At 45.4% G+C, this 22,518-nt stretch overlaps 1 protein-coding gene and 1 pseudogene across 1 annotated transcript in view; one reads left to right on the plus strand and one right to left on the minus strand.

Annotated features, from left to right (window-relative positions):
* LOC132512914 (nuclear RNA export factor 2-like) overlaps positions 1–16,228 on the minus strand; it is a 29,528-nt pseudogene extending 13,300 nt beyond the window's left edge.
* Positions 1–22,518, plus strand: part of LOC132512911 (nuclear RNA export factor 3-like) — a 482,492-nt gene that overhangs the window by 67,881 nt on the left and 392,093 nt on the right. The window lies entirely within an intron of this gene.

The raw sequence follows: 22,518 nt of genomic DNA on the forward strand, positions 1-22,518 counted from the left end.
GCAGTAAAAGGGTCATCATATTTTACTTTGTACATCATGACAACCCTGTTTGCTTAATATGATTCATTTCCTATTAATTTATTTAGTTTGGTTTCTTTTCAAGTGGTTTTTCTGTACATCCGCTCTTGATATCATTGACCTAACTCTACTGTTTAAGAATATTTTGTACATTGAAGAGATAAACCTACGTCTGAATACAATATCCCCCAGATTTTCCACACCTTTTGTGACTTTTGAAATGCAGAGGATATCTAATCCTTTTTAATGAGTTTTAGTGTTTTTATTTCACTTCACGTTGTTTTAGAGAGAACAAGTGAATAATAATGCCTTCTGAGATGTCGAATGTCAGTTCATAGGATAAAATGTAACTCCAGGTTACTTTGTGTAACTCCAGATTATGAATCCTGGAGCAGCAATTGGTAAGGTTGTTTCTAGGTCACGTTACTTAACTTTTAAGTTCTGTTCCCTGAAATGAATTCAGCAAGGTAGCAGGGTAAAAGATTAATATACAGAAATCTGTTGCATTTCATTACACTAATAATGAAATATCAGAAAGGAAAGTAAACAAATAATCCCATTTAAAATCCCATCAAAAAATGAAATACCTAAAAATAAACTTAACCAAGACGTGAAAGACCTATATGATGAAAACTATAGAACATTGATAAAAGAAATGGAAGGTGATTCAGAGACATGGAAAGGTGTCCCATGCTCTTAGACTGGAAGACTTAATATTGTTAAAATGGCCATACTACCCAAAGCAATCGACAGACTTAATGTAATCCCTATCAAAATACCTGTTACATTTTTCATAAAACTAGAACTAATAATCCAAAAATCTATATGGAACCACAAAAGACCCAGAATTGCCAAAGCAATCCTGAGGAAAAGAACAGAGCTGGAGGCATAACCCTCCCAGACTTCAGGTCATACTACAAAACTACAGTAATCAAAACAGCATGGTACTGGTACAAAAACAGACATATAGATCAATGGATAGAACAGATAGCCTAGGAATAAACCCACCCACCTACGGTCAAGTAATCTTCAATAAAGGAGGCAAGAATATACAATGGAGAAAAGACTGTCTCTCCAACAAGTGATGCTGGGAAAGCTGGACAGCTCCATGTAAATCAATGAAATCAGAACACTCCCTCACACCATATACAAAAATAAACTTGAAATGATTTAAAGACCTAAATATAAGATGTGACACCATAAAACTCCTAGAAGAGAACATAGGTGAAACACTCTCTGACATAAATCGTAGCAATATTTTCTTAGATCAGGGCCCCAAGGCAAAATAAATTAAAGCAAAAATAAACAAATGGGACCTAATTAAACTTAAAATCATTTGCACAGTCAAGGAAGCAATCAACAAATGAAAAGACAACTTATGGAATGGGAGAAAAATGTTTGCAAGTGATGTGACTGACAAGGGGTTAATATCCAAAAATATACAACTCCATATCAAAATATAAACAACTCAATCAAAAAATGGGCAGAAGATCTAAATAGATATTTTTCCAAAGGAGACATAAAGATGGCCAACAGGCACATGAAAAGATGCTCAACATCACTAATTACTAGAGAAATGCAAATCAAAACCTCACATGAGTCAGAATGGTTATCATCGAAAAGTCTGCAAATAATAAATGCTGGAGAGGGTGCGGAGAAAAGGGAACCTCCTACACTGTTGGTTCGAATGTAAATTGGTGCAGCCACGTGGAGAGCAGTATGGAGGTTTCTTAAATAGCTAAACACAGAGCTGCCATAGGATCCAGCAATCCCACTCCTGGGTATATATCCAGAAAGAAATGAAAACTCATACACACACACACACACACACACACACACACACACACACACACACAGGACTATTACTCAGCCATTGGCAGCAACATAGTTGGACTTAGAGAATATTATACTTACTGAAGTAAGTCAGACAGAGAAAGACAAATATTATATGATATCACTTATATATGGAATCTAAAAAATAATACAAATGAATCTATATACAAAACAGAAACAGTCTCACAGACATAGAAAACAAACTTATGGTTACCAAAGGGGAGAAGGAGGTGGGAGGGACAAATTAGGAGTATGAGACTGACAGATACAAGCTACTATACATAAAATAGATAAGTAACAAGGATTTATGGTAAAGTACGGGGAACTGTATTCAATAACTTTTAATAACATATAATGGGAAATAATCTGATATCCGAATCACTTTGCTGTGCACCTGAAACTAACACAATATTGTAAATCAACTGTACTTCAATTTTAAAAAATACACACAAAAAATTCTGATTCTGATCATTTATAAGTACCTATTGGTCTTGAAAAGAGTTTAGGATTAAATGAGATAAAATGTAAAACCCCTTTCATATAGTAGTTGTGTACATGTTAATATCCTACCATTCAGGTTCTCTTTCCAAAGGGCAACAGCTTGTGCTGCCTTCTGGGTCCAGTCCAGCACCTCAAGAATCAGCTAGTCATTGTGGCCCCCACACCCAGTCCTCTTGGCCCCCAGAGTAGGATTTCATCCCTACCATCATCTTCATGTCCAATGGGGAGCATGACACAGCCCAGATTCCACATCAGGCGAGGTTTCCACTATCAGTCTTTTAAGCCCTGGAATTCTATCATCTAAAACAGGAGGCTGCTGCTTGATCTGTGTAGAGGGCAAAGTGTAGACATGTGACCCTGGAAAATTTACACATTCCGTGAGTCTGAGGTTGGCCCTCTGTAAAATGGGACTAAGGGTGCCTACTTCTAGACTTGTAAGAAGAAAAGGAGAAAACCTCAAAGAATGTCTGGCAGGCAATAGGACTTTGAGATATATTACTCCTGGCCCACCTTGCCTCCTCTGTCCTATAAAATAGATTTGAAACAGCATCTGGAAATGTAGCAGCAAGAAGTGAACTTTGGTGCCATCTCATCATTTCCTTTTTCCTCATGCTTTCTTGTCTCTTTTTTTTCATTCTAGTTTGACCAGAGGCAATTTCTTATTGAGCCCCAGGAAGAAGGATTAGCACAGAAGAGCAAAGAACAGGAACAGGTCAGCTAGACAGAAGTCATCAAACGTATGTCCAGTTCCAGAGCCATCAACTGACCACAGGACCTGGGTTGAGTCTCTTTCCCTGTGTCGGCCCGAGTCCTAACATAGAAGTACACTCAATATAGAAACAGGGGTTAGGGGTGGGGCCTTTTCGGCCAGAAGACCAGGATTTGATACTGGGAACCATTACTGGCTGGTTGACTTATCTTGAGCAAGTAATTCATCTAATATGTGTGCTATAATTGTTGCTATCTTTTATTACTATTGTGGGTTTATTCTTTCAGTTTTATGAGTATTATTATTTTTCTTACCACCCAGCCAAGTGTGAATGGTAGGAGTGATGATTAGCACAAAGTTAGGGACGAACCCTACTGAGGCTGGAGAATATAGGAAGTGAAGACAGAGAATGGAGGTGAAGTAAGGAGACAAGCCCTGGACTCTCTCTGGATGCCAGGCCCTGTGCCCACCCTTTCATGACCCAGGGAAGGTTTTAACCCGACAGCACTCCTGGCTCTCAGCTGCAGACAGTGGTGACCTGGGGGCTGCCAGGGAGGTGCCCAGATGAAGGACTATACCCTTATTAGCTCCCTCCCCACTGAAGACCACCAGAGCTGCCTCTCCATTGCCATCTCCCTGCTCTTGGCTTCTGGGTACCAGAAAAGGTACCCCGTGGAAACTTCCACACCTGACCCTTGAAGGGCTTTCTCCTCATACAAAAGATACTCTACCTTCCTCAGTCCTCAAAGGTTGTCCTGCACAACTTACATTCCCACCAACAGGGAAAGAGGGTTATGACCCAGCAAACCCACTACTGGGCATATACCCTGAGAAAACCATAATTCAAAAAGAGGTAGCACAATGTTCACTGCAACACTATTTACAATAGCCAGGACATGGAAGCAACCAACGTGGCCACTGAAAAATGAATGGATAAAGAAGATGTGACACATATATACAATGGAATATTTACTCAGCCATAAAAAGAAATGAAATTGAGTTATTTGTAGTGAGGTGGATGGACCTAGAGTCTCTCGTACAGAGTGAAGTAAGTCAGAAAGAGAAAAACAAATACCGTATGCTAACACATGTACATGGAATCTAAAAACCAAAAACGTTCTGAAGAACCTAGGGGCAGGACAGGAATAAACACGCAGACGTATAGAATGCACTTGAGGACAAGGGGAAGGGAAGGGTAAGCTGGGACGAAGTGCGAGAGTGGCATGGACTTATATACATTACCAAATGTAAAACAGACAGCTAGTGGGAAGCAGCCGCATAGCACAGGGAGATCAGCTCGGTGCTTGGTGACCACCTAGAGGGGTGGGTTAGGGAGGGTGGGAGGGAGACTCAAGAGGGAGGCATTATGGGGATGTATATACACATATACCGGATTCACTTTGTTATACAGCAGAAACTAACACAACGATGTAAAGCAATTATACTCCAATAAAGATGTTAAAAAAAAAGCAGTCAAGAAACAATAGTGCAGAGTCCTAGCACTGCTCTGTGATGTTGGTGCCTCCGAGTGACCTTCTAAGCCACAAGCTTGGGCTTTACCTACACCCACCCCACTCTAATGTGTTAATTTTATGTGCTTTTTTCCCCCCCGATAGCACATGAAATTTAACACATAACAAATTAACACATAAGGATGAAATAAGTCCTCCCCAAAACCACAGTCCTGGGCATGGTGTAGAAAGTAGTGTTAAGAGCCTAAGCAGTGGGTACAGGTAAGCGCTGTTGACTTCAGTTTCAGGCAGGTCTAAAGGAAATTAAACCAAATCTAATGAGTTGTAGTTTTTATTTTCAGAGGAAAAGGGTAGAGTGATTACTGTGGGCCACACACTTGAGAAGGGTAACTCATTTAAGAGAGGTAACTCTATAGATTACGTACTGTTACAGAACTTTACAGATGCGAACACTGAAGTCCAGAGGTATTAAATCAATCACCTGACTAAGAGGTCACGGATATTGCAGATGGCAACACCAGGAGTGGCCCACAGGTCGTCTGGCTTCAGACTCTGTTCTGCTCACCCACCAGGTTCCTCACCAGAAGGTAACATTTGGTTCAGCCTTACTACTTCAGAAAATCTGGCAAATCAGCCCCACTTACTGAAAAGTTGAGATCTTGAGAGAGCTCTTTGGGATGCCATGCTAATTAGACCCAAATTTGAATCTATTTCATGGCCTCTATTTAAGGTTTGTGTATAGATATAAACGTATCTCTAATATGTGAAATATGTGTATATGAGTTGTTTATGAATTGCTTGATGATAGCTGAAAACATTTCCTTCTTTTAAATAAACACTGAAAAGAAGGTATCATAAAGTTTAGTCACCATACTCCCCGTGCCTGAATTACAACAATTACAAATGAGTGGAATCTGAATTCATTAGATTTTACAGTGCATATTCCGTCTGTGTCTCCACAGAAAGAACAGAGAAAGGAGGACAATATATATCGTAGGGTTTTTTTTTTATTGCAAATCCAGAAACACCTATTTTGCTGATTTGTGTGGGAAGCTGCAGGATCATCAGTATGTCCAAAATAAGTGTGATCTGATCTTTCTGGTTTGCTGGCCTCGGTAAACGATGCTTTACATTGTTCAGATTATTTTGCTAGGTTCCTGCAATGTGGCATGGCTGCATAAATAAGCTGAAGAAAATGCAACAGATCAAATTTTCCACTGTGGTTACAGTTGAGGTATTAAGAAAAGACAAGAGACTCTGTGGTTCTAGGCCTACTGAAAAATGCCCTAGTTTGGTGTAAAGAATTGTAAGAGAAGACAGTTATTCGTGCAGGTCACTGTGTCTCATGTAACTGTGGAGAATTATTTGTGGGACACATAAATTCAGGAGACAAAAAAGGAGGCATATCTTTATTTAAAATAGAGCCTATTATGAAACTTTACGCTGGATTTAGGAAACATCTCCATGTAGTCATAGGATGGAATCTGATACCAAGACCTGATATAGTTGTTATAATTAGGTACAGATGAGCAGATCAACAGTGCAAGATGCAGAACAATTTTATCGAGCCTATCTATGCTCACCTGATGGTGATTGGGGTCAACTTTTTTGACCAAAAGTCCAATTCTGGCCTCTTCATTATCCCTCTTAAGTCAGATTTTGCTCCTGTCAGACCTGATAACTCAAATTAATCATTCTTTCTCTGAGATGATGATCCGGAGTTCCTCAGGACCTTTTGAAAACATTTAGCTACATCAGTGGGGCCCTGTCACCATGCTCTACTATATATCACGGGGGCGGGGAAGAAACTCTATGGTTAAAGATCTGTGTATCTGGGGTCCAGTTTAGGCATTACATTTATCAGGCACTGTGTTTAGGCAGCATGATAAACCATTTCTCTTGCATGTGATTTGGCAGGATTTCACGGGAACAAATTTTCCTTCTTTTATCTTTTTTGTTTTGAGGTGGCCACTTTGGGAGTTGGTGCCAGTGATTTTAGGAGGAGGAGTGGCTTTATCTAACACAGAGAATTGGGAAAGGGGAGCAACAGAACAGTTGTGATGCTGTTTACCTAAAGGTAAATACTCAAATTCTTCTTGTTATAACACACATATGTACAACTAAACTAGATGTCGTATGTGACTTTACTTTCAGAAAGCAAATTTGACTTACCTAGCAACAGTACACAGGAGATAGCGTCAGATGGGGCTGTATCATTATGGAAACTGCATTCAGAACCTCTTTTTCTTTGTGTCTTTGTGAAATTCGTTAAGATATATGGAAGTAAGTTTATTGTCAGTGTTTTTTTTTTGTTTTTTTAACATCTTTATTAGAGCACAATTGTTTTAAAATGGTGTGCCACCCTCCGCCCTAAAACAAAGTGAACCAGCCACACATACACACACGTTCCCATATCTCCTCCCTCTTGTGTCTCCCTCCCTGCCACTCTCCCTATCCCACCCCTCCAGGAGGTCACAAAGCATGGAGCTGCTATCCCTGTTCTGTGTGGCTGCTTCCCACTAGCTATTTTACATTTGGTAGTGTATATATGTCCATGCCACTCTCTCACTTTGTCACAGCTTACCCTTACCCCTCCCCATATCTTCAAGGCCATTCTCTAGTAGGTCTGTGTTTTTATTCCCGTCTTACCCCTACGTCCTTCATGACCTTTTTTTCCCTTAGATTCCATATATATGTGTTAGCATACGTGACCCTGGGTACATGGCAAATCTCTGGTGCCTAACCTCCTCATCTGTCAAATCAAAGTCCTGGGTTAGATCACCGGTAGCAAACTAGTTGCCCACAGACTGCTCCTCTTTTGGCCTGCAGAGTCTCATGTGTGTTTTCTTTCTTTTTTGGCTGTGTTGGGTCTTCATTGCTGTGCACGGGCTTTCTCTAGTTGCAGCGAGCGGGGGCTACTTTTCATTGTGGTGCACAGGCTTCTCACTGCGGTGACTTCTCTTGCTGCGGAGCACGGGCTCTAGAGCGCAGGCTCAGCAGTTGTGGCGCACGGGCTTAATTACTCCGTGGCATGTGGGATCTTCCCAGACCAGGGATTGAACCCATGTCCCTGGCATTGGCAGGTGGATTCTTAACCACTGCACCACCAGGGAAGTCCTCATGTGTGTTTTTAAACTCAGTTGTTGCCCATTTTCTAATGTTGGGAAATTTCACATAAAAATACAATTATTTAGCTTCTTCTGAGAAGCAAGAAGGTCTGGCCACAAGGGGCCCCTGTGACCACATGGCAGCACTGGGAGTGGACATGCGGGCAGTTGCCTCCCCAGCAAGGGCTCGTGCGGGCTCCCGGGTGCTTCACTCAGCCCCACTGCCCGTCTGAGTAGGCATCTGAGTCTGTGCCCTCAAGGCTGATACCTCTAAAGCTGTATTCTCTTGTATCCTGAGAGCGAAGGGAAAATCTCTGGAGCATAACGGGGCATGTAGCAGCACACTGACACCAGGACTCCCAGCAGCAGCCTCAGGCCAGCCACGCTCACCTTCTATCCAAAGCCCACCACCTTTCCAGTCACTCCTCTTTCTCTTCCCCGTCGCTACAGGCCCCAACAACCCTCCCTCAGTTGTGAACTCCAAAGACAATGCTGCATGTGATTCAATGCAGACCCCCACCACTACCAAATACAGAAGAGATGATCGACATATTCCATTAAAATATGATAAATGCTTGGTTAAGAAATGCTTCAGGTGTGTTTAGTTTCCTCCATTTAAAGGCTCCCAGAAGGCTGGCATATGATATGGCTACTGTGCAGACTATACCTACACCTACTATATAGGGCTGGGTGACTTGCACGAGGGATCCCACTGAACCCTCCCAAGCAGCCTATGAACTTGATAATCTAGTTCACCTTTTGTGAATTTAGAAACTGAAACTCAGAAATTTCCAGCTCACCCAAAGTCAAACAGTTAGCAAGCAGAAGGGTCAGGATGCAAACCCCAATCTCCAAGACCTATTTCTGTGTGCCCACCCCCCATGCAAGTGGCACAAAAAAGAGGCTGTTGCCAAAAGATTAAAAAACCTACTTTGTTTTCAACTTCATCCGAACACCTTTTTCTAAAACCCAAACACAAAGCCCCATTATTAAGCGTGTGTAGGGCTTCCCTGGTGGTGCAGTGGTTGAGAGTCCGCGCCCTGGTCCGGGAAGACCCCACATGCCACGAAGCGGCTGGGCCCGTGAGCCATGGCCGCTGAGCCTGCACGTCTGGAGCCTGTGCTCCGCAACGGGAGAGGCCACAACAGTGACAGGCCCGCGTACCGCAAAAAAAAAAAAAAAAAAAAAAAAATAGAGTGTGCAGGCCTCAGGAGGGGAATGGCCATACTCTGAACAAGCACCACACTCCTGCCAGCCACTCAGTTAAGTTGTCTGAACCTTGAGGTCCATGGATACAATGTTACAAAAGCACCAGAGACCCATGCTTCCAGCAAAGCGGCCACTAGAGCCACGGTCACTCCCTCCTGTTACAAAATATCTAGAATAAGTAAGTAGTCATGATAGACCCAAAGTAGTAAACTATCATTGCAAGGTATTTTACTACTCTGAAAAGCTGGGCAGGTGTTTGACAGATGCCAGAAACCCCTGGATAAAAAGGAGCCTTGAAGGGCACACGTCAGTAGACAAGGTGGCCACAGAGAAAATCTCCAAGGGATAAAGACAGGCTTGTCCGTCTCACCACAGCTCTGGCTGAGGAAGTCTCACCAGCAGGCTCTCAAACAGATTAAGGATTGGTCTCTACACTGCCTGATGGCCAGAAAACCCAAGCCACAAAATTTCCTTCACGTACCCTGTGCTGGCAGCACAGCAGGGGCCCTCCCAAGTCCTCTCAGGAAGCACTCGGCCCTAATCAAGAGATCAGGGAAGCCTCAGATTTGATCAAACATGAGTCCACAAGCAGATACAGGATACAAAATAAATAAGAAAGTATTTCACGAACAAGGAACAAGAGGCTATCAAGAATAGCCAGATTTTGGGACTTCCCTGGAGGCCCAGTGGTTAGGACTCCACGCTTCCACTGCAGGGGGCATGGGTTCGATCCCTGGTCGGGGAACTAAGATCCTGCAAGCTGCATGGCGTGGCCAAAACAAACAAACAAACAAATAAGCAAAAAACAGATTTTGAAGAGATGAAGAAATTAAAAATAATGAGTGGGGGAGGGAGGGGCTTCTTCATTACAAAAAAAAAGCAAGCTAATATATGTAGAGGATACGACAGATTTAGAAAATCACCATTTTGCAACCACCAATGCAATAACTGATAAGGCAATGACCATCAATGAATGCTACAGCCATAGGGTAAAAGGATATTCAGGACGTCTCGAACTGTCACTTCCCAGATGATTATAAATTTCAGAGGGAACCAGTCCCCTCACAGTAGAACGTGGCGTCAGCCCCCTGTTGTGATGCAGGTTCCAGACACATCACCTGCATCACGTTCTGCCAAAGGACTGAATGTTTCAGACACAATCAGACAACCACTGGAGGACAGCTGTAGGGTACTCTACAAAACAACTGTCCTGGGCTCTTCAAAAATGTCATTGTCATAAAAGAAAACAAACCAAAAATGCAGGGGACAGGAACCGTTCTCGATAAAGAGACTAAAGAGACAATAATGAATGCAATGTGTGATATGTGATTATAATTCAATTTAAAAATATAAAAAAATGAAAGAGCCACAAACTGAAATGACTTGGAGATATTTTAATATAAACTAGATATTAGCCAATTTTATTAGCAACATTACATTTCTTGGGTGGATGACCATATCATGGGAATGACAGAGAAGGTCCCTTTGCACTTACTTTCAAATGGTTCAGAAGTAACATAGAGAAAACACAAATCTCACAAAATATTTACCCTTAGTTACCTATGAGTAGAGTACAGAGGGATTCATCAAACTGTTCTTTCCACTCTTTTGTAGGTTTCAAATTTTTCAAAATGGAAAATATTCAATGGACTGGATTAAAGAGTAGTTTCCTAACAGCTTACAAGACAGACTGGAAGAGAGGTCTAATGAAGCTACCCAGAACGCAGAAGAGTCAAAACAACAGAAAACATAAAAGAGGTTCAAAGACTAAGAAGACAAAATGAGAAGCTCCAGCCCAGGATTTCCCAGTCTTGGCACCGTGGGCATTTTGGGCCAGAGAACTCCTCCTGCAGGGGCTGCTCTGTGCTCTGCAGGGTGCCCTGCAACCCCCCCGGCCTCCACCCACAAGATGCCAGCAGCACTCCCGGCCCAACCAAGTATGACAACCGAAAACATCTCAGGACAGTGCTAAATGTTCCCCGGGGGGCAAACTCGGCCCCAGTGGAGGACCTCTGCAGTGGAGGTCCTCACCTAGCTGGAGTTCCAGAAGAGAAGACAGAGAACAGGGAAAGGCAGCATCTGAAGAGACAAAGGCTGACCAGTTCCCAGAACTTATTAGACACAATATGTACTCAGATCCATATCAAGCAGGATAAATGAAAATAAATCCACACTTTGACATATCACAGTGAAACACCAAAACCAAAATATCCCAAAAACATCCAGAGAGAAAAGACAAAATCCTCAAAACCAGTCTTCTCAAAAGCAACAGTAGAAGCCAAAAGGTAGCAAATATCACTGAGAGAAACAGTATTGAGAGAACACATCTGTCGACTGAATTATATATCCAATATAACTATCTTTCAAAACAAGGGCAACACAATAAATACAAACCTGACTTTGCCACCAACAAACCTCTAGAAGGAACTTCTTAATGATGTACTTTAGGAAGGAAATGGAGGGAGAGCAAAGGTCTAAGATATGAGAAGGAACAGTAAGCAAATAAATGGTAAATACAGTGACAAGCAGAAAGGGAATTAAAGCTCACGTTTATACTTGTTCACAAATATAGCACTTCCTCCTCTATGGTTAGACACCAGTAAAAGACATACTATCAATTCAATCATATGACTTCAAAATAATAATTAGAGTCATCATCTTACAACCGCCACTTTAATAACTCCCTCAAACAGGCAGGGCTGTGCTACTGCTTCAGAAAGGCTAAGGGACTTGCCTGGGGTCTCAGCACCAGAGCTGGAACCCCTTTCTTTACACAATGACTCCCCCAGGCTCCTCCTCTCCTGCACCAAGCAGCCCTCCTGAAGAACAAGCAGGGCCCAGACTGGGGACTCTAGTGCGTTTCAAGCACCCAGCCAAGCCCCTCACAGATCCCACAAGTTGTCCTGCACCCTCGACCTGGAAGGCCCTTTTCTTCCCTGCAAAGTCAAATGTCAAGCTTCAACCCCTCCAGCCACACCAAGCCAAGTGTCACCTCCTGCTACAATTCCAGCTGCATTTAAGATCGGGCGATGCCTCGCAGCTTAGTGCTCAACTGGAGTTTTTCATGCTGCCATGGTGTCCTCTCTGCCCTGGAGAGACTATAAGGCCCTTGGAGATAAAAATCACGTCTCTAATTCTTTTTTCCTTTTTCTTTCCATCTCTCACACAGCCAGAATAGTGCTGGGTCAAGTTAGCATTTGGAAAATTGCTTGCTGACTGGTTTTCTTTCCCAGATGTCACTCCCAAGATTTTATGAAGCCCTAGGCCAACAGAAATGTATTTCCAAAGCAAAGGAAACTTGAAAGAGATAAAAGACAAATTACAGAGACAATAAGACACCTCTGAAGACTTCACTCTCTTTTCTCTGGAGGTCAGCCAGGGTAATTTGAATTTTAGAAGCATGGATTTTAGATACTCAACTGTATTATTGCACATCGGTTTTAAAAACATACGTATAACCAATTTAGCTAAACAAAGACTAGTTAAGATACAAATTGAATTTGGCTTACACATTAAGATCATCCTCTTGGGTAGATTTTAAAAAATGAGAGAAAATGAGTACCTTGCCAGTTCCAGGAGGCCCTGCCAACAAGACAGCTCTTCCAGCAATTTTCTTGCTTTTGATTAATTCCACTATCACACCACATGCCTAGATACCACAATAGAAAGAAGTAATAAATCAATATTAAAATGTTTCACAGGAGGAAAAATTCCAGTGTCTGGTCCACACAACTCAGACTCATCGAGTGCCAGGACACCACAGGCGCTGTTCTAGGCGCCAGAGGCAGTAGAGGGCCATGGAGCTCATGTCCTAGTGGAGGAGACATACAAACACAGAATCTCTACTATGAAGAAAAAAGGTCAACAAAAGAGCAAGTGGCTGGGGGCAGAGGTTACTCTATAATAAAGAGTGATCTGGGAAGGCCTCTTTGACATTATATTTGATATACGAAGCTACAGGCAGGGCAGGAGTCAGTGTTCCAAGCAAAGGAAACAATAAATTCAAAATACAGGAATGAGCTTGGCATGTCCAAGGGACAGAAAAGCTGTGCTGACCAGAGTTCAGAAAACAAGCAGACCGGGAAGATGAGGTTGTAGAGGCAGGAGGGGCAGCACTCAGAACAGAATCTTCCAGTCCATAGTAAAGTTTGGATTTTATTCTACATGTAATGGGAAGCCAGTGAAAAAGCCTTAGGCCACATGTCATGTTCTGAAAATTTGTTTTTAAAGTATCTTGATGGCTGCTATGTGGAGAACGGACAGGAGGGGTACAAATGGGAGCAGTGGCATATACTCCAGGGGCCCACACACCTCAAAATTGGAAACAAGACTGTGTGTATATGTTCAAATGTGCATTCTTCCAGGGAGGGCTCACAGCTTTCATCACATTCCCAAATTAACCCACTAAGGGCTAAGAATCAATGACATATTCTACTAGTTAGCCATCAGTTAACTATCCCAGAATGCTGTAAGCAAATGCTGCACGTGAGGTTTAACCTACAGCATCCTAAGATCCAAGGAATGCCTTTCAAATCCTCAAGATTAAATTACTTGTTTGTTCGTATATTTTAAATATTCGGAGTATTAAGCCATTTACAGCATCTATATTATATATAGACAGGTATGGACATTATATACATACAGCATGTATTTCGCATGAACCCTTTAAGTTAGGGGCGCCCAACCTCCACGCAGGCGAAAATCAGCGTATAACTATACAGTCAGCCCTCCATATCTGTGGTTCAGCAGCCCTGGATTCAACCAACTGGGGGTCAGGTAGCACCCTAATACGTATTGATTGAAAGAAATCTGCGAATAAGTGGACCCATGCAGTTCAAACCCATGTTGTTCAAGAGTTGACTGCGTATTGATACGTGTGTGTATATATGTTCAAATATTCCATAAATAGGTTCCTGGTTTTATGTATTTTATAATATTTAACTCTAAAGGAGTAAGGCTGAGAAAGTCACACTCCTTAAACACCCAATCTCAAGGTTTCTCACACCGATCTAAAAACCGAAAGCACAACTGTCTCCAAGGTGCACCGTCCTTGCCTCAGGGCAGGCCCATAGCTCCTCTACCTGGGTGGTACCTTGTGGACAGGGTCTTGTGAGCACATCTTATCTCCTCTCCCACTTTCCCCATGGACTGTGGAGACATACCTTGGTCCCACACTTAGACAACCCCTCAAAAACGTGGGTTCAAGGAATGCATGTGGATGTGCCCTATTCCATTTCGGGCTCAGCTGGAAAAGCACAGTGCACTTAACAGCCTAGAAGATATTCTTCAGACGCTGCATTTCTAAAAAGACAAAAGAGCCATTATGGTCTTTCCACAGTAACCTCTGATGTCATAATCCTCAGCACTGGAACTCTTTGGGCAACTCAAAAGAGGTAGAAGAGCCTTTGCCAACCTTGGCTACGTACTCTTATTCACACACTTCCCCTTGCATTTAATCTTCTTCCATTTAGGCTCCTTCTCTCCAGTGAGACATGTCCAGTGAATTCCAAAATTTAAAAAGTATGAACTGGAAGGGCCTTTAAGAGATAACCTAGTCTAACTCTCATTTTTCAGATGAGGACATTAAACATCAAGGAGGCTGCTGATGTGACCAGACTCAGACAAGGACCTGGTAGCAGAGGTGGGATGACTAATAATTCAGTACGTAAATTCTGAGTCCCTATAATGAGTCAAGTTCTGGGTATATGATACTACCCGGTCTCTATCCTTGGGAAGCTCATATTCGTACGGAGGTACACAGCGTCAGAGTCAAGAGTATGGATTCTGGAGTCAGATAGACTTAGGTTTAAATCCTGGCTCTACCAATTACCAGCTGAGTACCCTTAGATCCATAACCTAACCTCTAGGAACCACCGTTTCCTCATCTGAAAACAGAGTTCATAGCATAGTGGCACAAAGGCTAATGGGTTTATGGTAAAGTATGCTAATGTCTATAACTTACTTTGAAATGCAAAAGTAGATTGTTAGATGGATAAATGAACAGACAGAAGACAAAGCAACAGACTAAAATGTTACTTGTAGAATTCAGGAACACAGGTACGCACTACACAAGTCTTTCAACTTTTTGGTATGTCTGAAAAGTGTCATAACAAAGTGAAGGAGGGACAGGTATAAGGGTGGTGATGAACAATAAGACAATGGAAACGGAGCTGCTTAGCACAGTGCTCGGCACATGAAAAGCACTCAACAATGTCAGCTACTTGCAGAGACAGGCCCTCAGAGAGCAGAAGCTGGATAAAGAGAAATTTCAAAGTCACCTTGGCCCTGTCACTATTTCCTCTCTGGAAACCTGATGTTCCAAATGGAAACCAGAGGCTTCTCTTTGGCCCTTTCTATTAGCACAATCAGGCTAGGAGGCAAGAGCCTTTTCCAGGAGTTCTGTAGCTGCCGAGCCACCGCAGGGGCAAAATGGGCTGACGTTAGGGCTGAAGGGGGCCCGAGGGGGGCGGTCCTACCACAGAGCGCGCTGCTTCAGGAGTCAGGGGCACACAGGCACAAACTCCAGCATTACTATTACTAAACTGGGTGGCAAGCGGATGGGTGAAGTGACCTCTCCCACCCTCAATGTTTTCATCAAAAAAAAAAAAAAACACACACACACACACAAAGAGCCTGAACAGTTTTGTGATGATAATGCGGCCGAAGGCAATTGGCACCAGCATCACTTAGCAGAAGTGGGCTTAACTGGAATGTTCAGAAAGCCCTCTGTACCTGCCACCTGCTCAGGCGGATCACCTCCCGATCATAAAAGTCCCAGAGCCTCCCACTGCGCTCACAGCAACTCAAACGCCGTGCCCGGGCCCGCAGAGCCCCGCAGGAACTGATCCCCGAAGTCTAATAACGGCCCTTCTGTTCAGCGGTTTAAACGTCTGTGTCTGAAACGCGAGCTCCCGGAGAGCAGGGACCTGGCCCATCGACTCCCCGCCGACCCCCGTGCCGCGCGGACGGCCTGGCCCCGAGCGGCGGTCAGTCAGGACTCGTGGCCAGAAGCGAGGCCGCGGGGTAGTCGCCGCGCCCCGGGACGTCCTCCCCACGCCCCACCCCCAGGTCCGCGCCGCCTGGGCCCACCTGAGCCCCGTCCCCGCCTCGGTCTCCCCCCTCAGTTCAGTCCCCATGACTCAGCCCCCGCCCCGCCGCCACACCTCGCGCGCGTTCTCCTGGCCCACGAGCCCCGAGGCCGCCTGCTTGGCCAGGCCGCTCTCGTCCAGCCCCAGCCCCTTCACGTGGCTGTGGGAGGCGATGCGCTGCGTCTTGGTGGTGCTCTTCACCTCCTCGATCTTCAACCTGCGCACCTGAAGCCCGAACGCCCGCTCAGCCCTAGCAGCGCGCAGCCGGTTACCACGCGGCCGTTACCAGGCGGCTGGTCCGGCCCCGCCTCAGTCAGCTCCCCATTGGCCGCAGGGGGAACGCCTCAGCGCCCCATTGGCTCCTGGCTTTGCCCGTCGCGGCTGCCGGGAAGGCTCCTCCCACCAGCTTCCGGCTGTGTCCCGAGGTTGGCTTCCCCGCGGCCGGCGCTTCCTGCCCGCGTGGGCCCGAAAGGGCCGCTGCGCCCCAGTGAGGGCCTGTGTTCCGCTCTTCACGGCGCCTTCGCGTCCGTGACAGCATTCGAATGGATACCCTTTTGCGGAGCTCAAGTTCGACCTCGGTGTTGGAGATGAAGAGACAGGTTTAGAACTTAAGCTTCGATTTGTGCCCACTAATCAGTTTTCTGACTCCCACGCCTTTCATCTCCCTGGGGAGGCTGTGCTCAGCATCCGCTTTGGGATCGTCCTCCTCTTCTCCTCGCCTCCACCTCTCCCTTTACTTAGATTAAGTTGGCTGTGGATGACGTTTAGTGTAATTCCTAATGCAGATAAAGATGCGGGCTAAAAGAGGCCCAATAACTTATGAAGAACGCACAGCAAGTAATCAGAAGAGTTGGAACTCCACCTGAGGACTTCAGGCTTTGCAGCCGGTGTAAACCTCATCCCATCTCACGACCTCAGATGAGACAATTAGCCAGTGGCTGTGTCCTGTCCGGTTCCATGATGATATTAACACTCCTCCAAAAAGTGTACTCTTCCCATCCACCCAGTCATTCCACAAACATTTGTTAGCACCTCCTGTGAGCCAGACACTACAATGTGCTAGGATGCACACATAAAATACAAAATCTCCAGCCTTGAGAAGCTCAGTCCTTAGTTGGGAAACTTGCAACATGAGGTGTGCCAAAGCAGGTACCCCCACGTGGTGTGCAAGCCCAGAGCAGGGCCATCTGGAAAAGCTGGAGAGCCAAGGAAGGCACCATGACGTGGTAATGCCTGGAATCCCTGACAGAAGGATAACATCCTCAGAAGCAGACGGTATGTCACCATTTCACACCTGAGTGGACTCAGGTCCAGAGAAAGGGAGGGACTGGCCCAGAGCTCAGGGGAGCTTGCATTAGGGTTGAGACAGACCTGAAGTCAAATCCAGGTGCAGGAGTTCCTGACTCTCACACCTCCTTGTACTTCTCCATCTTAACTTTTGAGTCTATGTTTCTGATTACTTGCAAGACTATCAGGTCAATGTTAGTCTCTCCCACTAAATGGCAGGCATTATGAAAGTGTAGACCACGTCTGTGTTGTTCATCATTTTAACCCCAGTGTCTGGCACACAGCCTGGCTCACAGTTAAGGCTTCTTATAAATTCAGTAGGGTTCTGGACCCTCACATACACACAAAATCATGCAGTTTTGCTGCAGGTATTTTACACAGCAGATCTTATGGGACTTGATAATGGTTTCTGTCAGTGAATGGAACCTTTTGGCCCCCACTTCCCCCTCCACCAGAGCTGTTACATTTTTTTCCTGCTAAAGAACAGTTCAAACATCTGATCCAGCCTAGCATTCTCTTTTTACAGGTGAGGAAACTGAGGCCCTAAAAGGGGATGGAGTTTGTCCAAGATCACAAATTGAGCAAATGCCTTTCCCAGGCCTAGACCCCAGGTCCAGTGTGCAAAGAAGCTGGGCCTGGCTGCAGAGCCAGGCGGTTCCTTTCATTTCAACAGAAGACGACGCGGCAGGCCAGTGTCCAAAGTGTGCAAGGTGTGTGAAGGTAGGTGAGGCCCATAGCAGTGGACAGGGTTTATTATGCCCGACCAGCACCCTTCCTACCTCTTCTGGCCACCTTCACTCTAATTTTCTGTAGAGAACCACCCTTCCCCCACTTGGCATCTAGGTGGTTTAGATGGGTTGACGCCACCCCCAGCTTTATTTCAGGAATGGACACGGGACCCTGGCCTGGCCTATCAAAGTATCCCCTCCTCCCCAGAATGGTGATTGGTTCAGAGATGTGAGCGGACAGTCCAATGACACTCAGACCTGCACTTTTACTGGAAATATCGGGAAAGAGACTTGGGTCCTAGGTTTCCAGGTCATCTTTGCCACTTCATGGGAAGACTCTGTCTGAGAATGAAGCCAGCACAAAGGAAAGGAAAGCTGGCAGATTCCTGATGAAATCCTCTACGTTCCCAGATCCAGCTTTGCCCTACTTGGCAGTGTAAATGGCACTGACATTGGGGCTTAAAATAACTTGAGTTAGGGTTCCACCCATGGGTTTGTGCAGTGACACACATACAAGGAATGGAGTGGACAGTTGCATCCCAGCTTGTGCTGTGTGACAACCCCAGACCTGCCTGCTCTCTCACTCTCACTCCCATGAGCCTTGCTCTTTCACCTCCAGTGCCTTGACCCCTCTTTTCTCCAGTCCAAGCTTGAGCATCTCAGCCACTGGTTCCCAGTGCTTCTGCTTGCTCCTTGCTTTGACTTCTTTCACACCTGACCTTTGAGCCCACAAGCCCAGGTCAAGCCTGTCTCTGCCTTCTCCAACATCTTGAGAAGGCTGCTGCATGTGGAGGGGGGCAGTGACCCAGGGGCCCTGTGGAGCCACACATTGTCATGGTCTCCAGGCTCAGCTGAGTGCTGAGAGTGTATCCTAACTAATAGGACATTTAATAATGGTCTGCAGTAATCAAACAGCGTGGCACTGGCACAAGGATAGACATATAGACTAATGGAATAGAATAGAGAGCCCAGAAATAAACCCTCAGTATATCAGCAAGGGTGCCATGACCATTCAAAGGGGAAAGAGCTGAAACTTAATTCTTTTTTTTTTTTTTGGCCATGCCACGTGGCATGTGGGATCTTAGTTCCCCAACCAGGGATCAAACCTGCGTCCCCTGCAGTGGAAGTGCGGAATCTTAACCACTGGACTGCCAGGGAAGTCCAGTAACTAAGTCTTGATTTGGTGACTTGAGGCTTAGCATAAGCCACTGCATTTTGGGCCCATTGTCTTAGTTTTAACAATTTCCTCCTTTTGACCAGTCTCTCAGCCTGAGGGATGCAATACAAATTTAAGGCATTAGTGTTATTCCCAGCTACCACTCTGGAGGCCTTGCAGCTTCTGCTGACCCTCTGTGTGGTACTCACAGGTTATGACGTCGGGTGCACGTTCTTTGTCAGTCTTTCTTTCATTCTTTTTCTGATGTTTCAGTCGTAGGGAGATCATTTTCTTGGTGCTTAGTGGCTGCAAACATGCATTTAAAGCTCTTGAGAGAATATAATGCACTACTAAGATTATTACGATGATTACAAGCAGGATAATTCCCAGTGTCTGGGGTGCACTTCAGAGCCATGATCCCCAAGATCCAAACCAATCAGAATCAAAATCAAAGAAAGTCCCTGTTGAAGGAGTCCCCTTTTTAAGCTAATTGGCTTAGTCCCTGGTCTTATATTCCCACATTCTCACCCCCCTTTCTGATTGTTGCCAACCTAATTGGCATGCTTGTTATTTCAGCCCCAGGCTGATTTCTGGGGACAGAAGGGACACCTTAGAGGTGGTACAAGACATAAAATTAAATAATGTTGCTGGCATCTTAGAGGTGGTACAAAGACATAAAATTAAATAAAGTTGATCCACATAGTGAGAACATTATTGCCTTTTTAATTCTAATTTAGTGAGTCTTAGGGGGTGGAGTGTGACTTTAACCCCTTTCTAACGCTTGCTAATCTCTCTTTTTATTAAAGATCCTGATTCTGAGGTTGTTGTGGTTCCCAGCTAGTTATGGCAAGTGATAATGTTTTTCTGTGTAAGGGAGATACTTTTATTTATTTAAGTCAAACTTAAAGAAAAATATGAAGTTGTAGGTGGTACCTGGATATTGCGTTATGAAGTTGGTTCATATCACTGAGGTTGGAAAAAACCTGACATAAAACAAGGATCAGCTGGCAGGGAACAGAGGGCCTGAGCAAGTCACCTCTCCTGGCCCTCTTCCCTCTGCTGTAAAGTAGCGATAACAGCACCTCCTAGGTTTATTAAAAGAATTCAGTGAGATCTTTTACAATGGGCTCAAGCACTGGGAGGGGCACAGAAAATGGCATCAGAGCTTTGGAACATAAAGACATGGGCTATTTCTCCCTTGGATATCTGCCTGCTGTGTGTGTGTCCTGCCCTTCGTGGTAATTTTGTCATGCTTTTCAAATGGAAACAGTACCCGAGGGCACTCACCGGAATTGCTTTGGAGCCCGAGGCAGGAAGTGGGGCTGGGGACGGGGTCAGGTTAGCCAGGGTGAGGCCTGTGCCTCCCATTGCAACCTTCTCTGCTAGGGAACAGTTTCTGTCCGTCTCAGCAGGCACATCCCATTGTGGTGGGGAAACCCAGCAGCAGATGCCGAGAAAGCAGCTGAAGCCTGCAGGTCCCCAGGGCTCCATCTGGACCATTGTCCCACTGGCGTCCCACTGGCGTCACATGGCAATGGGGTCAGAGGTCAGGACAGCCTGGGCTAAAGCAGCAGGTCTGACCAGAGGACAGGCAGTGAGGCTATTTCCAGTGTAGGTCTTAGCTGTCAGACTGATTCTCTGACCAGGTGGGAGGGAGTTAGGAGCCCTTCACTGATTTAATAAATGGGAAGAGACTCCACACTCCAAGTAAATGTTTGTATTAGTTTCCTATGGCTGCAGTAACAAATTGCTACAAACTTAATGGCATAACACAACACACAGGTATTCTCTTACAGTTCTGCAGGCCAGTATCCAAAACGGGCCTCACTGGGCTAAAATCAAGGTGTGGGCAGGGCTGCGTTCCTGTCTGGAGGCCCTGGGGGAGCACCCACAGTCTGGGTTTTTCCAGCTTCTACAGGCTGCCCACCTTCCTGGACTTATGTTCTGCTTCTGCCTTTAAAAACAGTAACGGCCAGCAGCATCTTCTCATGACGCCATCTCTGGTTCTGATCCTCCCGCCTCCCTCCTATAATGACCCTGGTGACTACATCAGGCCCGCAGGATAATCCAGGGTGAGCTCCCCACCTCCCCCATCCCCGCCATCGCAAGATCCTTAACTGAATCACACCTGCCAAGTCTCATTACCATGGAGGGCAACACCATCACAGGTTCCAGGACACGGACATCTTTGGAGGCCACTGTTCTGCTGCGGCCAGGCTTCCCTCCAGGGGTCCCATTAGGGCCCAGACTGATTTCCCCAGGTTTTAGTCCAATATCAGAGAGCACACTTTTCTATTGCCTGTCCTGGAAAAAATTCCAGGGTTTTCTCCGATTGTGCTAACTTGGGTCACACGCTCACTGCCAAACCAACGGTCATGGCTACTGGAATGGACCTGAGTCTCAGGCCCACCCCTAGAGCTATCGTTCAGTCAGCCCCCATCATGACCTGGAGGAGAGGAGTGTGATACCTCCAAGGAGAGTTGAGGAGTCTTACAGAAGAAGAGGGAGGGGACGCCGACCACTGTAGACCTTAAAGAGTTTGTATCCATGTCCAGGTGGAAGGTGTGCTCCCAGGCACACAGCCAGCATAAGGTAGGGCCGTGATTTGAACCTGTGTGGGGCCAGTTCTTGCCAGGACATCAGCTCCCACCCTGCAGCTAACAGGGCATTAGCAGATCTGTTCAGTACTGGGAGTGCCACGGAGCACAGTGGTGGCCTGGGTGACAACCTCATCTGAGGTTAGTATGGGACATGTCGAGGAAGGTACGTGGTTAACACAATCACTGGCAAGGTAGATACCCTCAGAGAAAAGGGAAATTTCCATTTTACTCCTGTAAGAATCTTTAAAGCCAAACTCAAATCAAAGAGCAAAGTATAATAACTTCCTCTGAGCAAATTTATAATTAATCCTGGATTAATTGGCCTTAATGAAGTTGAATTAATTACTAGCTGTTCGTAGAGAACTTTGAACTACCTTCGTACAAAATGGCATTAAAGAAACAGAAAGGAACCAGCATCGCATTAACATTAAGAACAAATCCCAAATAATTGCAGTTCTGTGGGCCGTTCCCTGTCAATCATTTCCCAGGGACCAGGTCCAGCCTTGGAACCCAGGCTGGGACCCAGGAGTCTGCTGCAGAGGATCGTGTCTTTGTGGGCTGGAGGTTTGGAGGTGGGTCCACTCAAGAAACAGTTATGGAGCCTTTGATGTGCCAGGCCGAGGGCAAGCAAAGATGTGTCAGGGGTCCTCAGCCTGCTGGCACAGGGGAGAGCACCAGGGCACCAGCCTGGTCTAAAGCAAACTCACCTCACTGGGGTAGAAGCCAGGATAGGGACAAAGGACAAAGGAGGGGGCGTGATGTGACCTGCATTTTGCTGGCAACAGGGCTCCAGTTCCTACAGGGTGTCCC

This window comes from Lagenorhynchus albirostris, chromosome X (genome assembly GCF_949774975.1).
Source record: "Lagenorhynchus albirostris chromosome X, mLagAlb1.1, whole genome shotgun sequence".
Lineage (NCBI taxonomy): Eukaryota > Metazoa > Chordata > Mammalia > Artiodactyla > Delphinidae > Lagenorhynchus > Lagenorhynchus albirostris.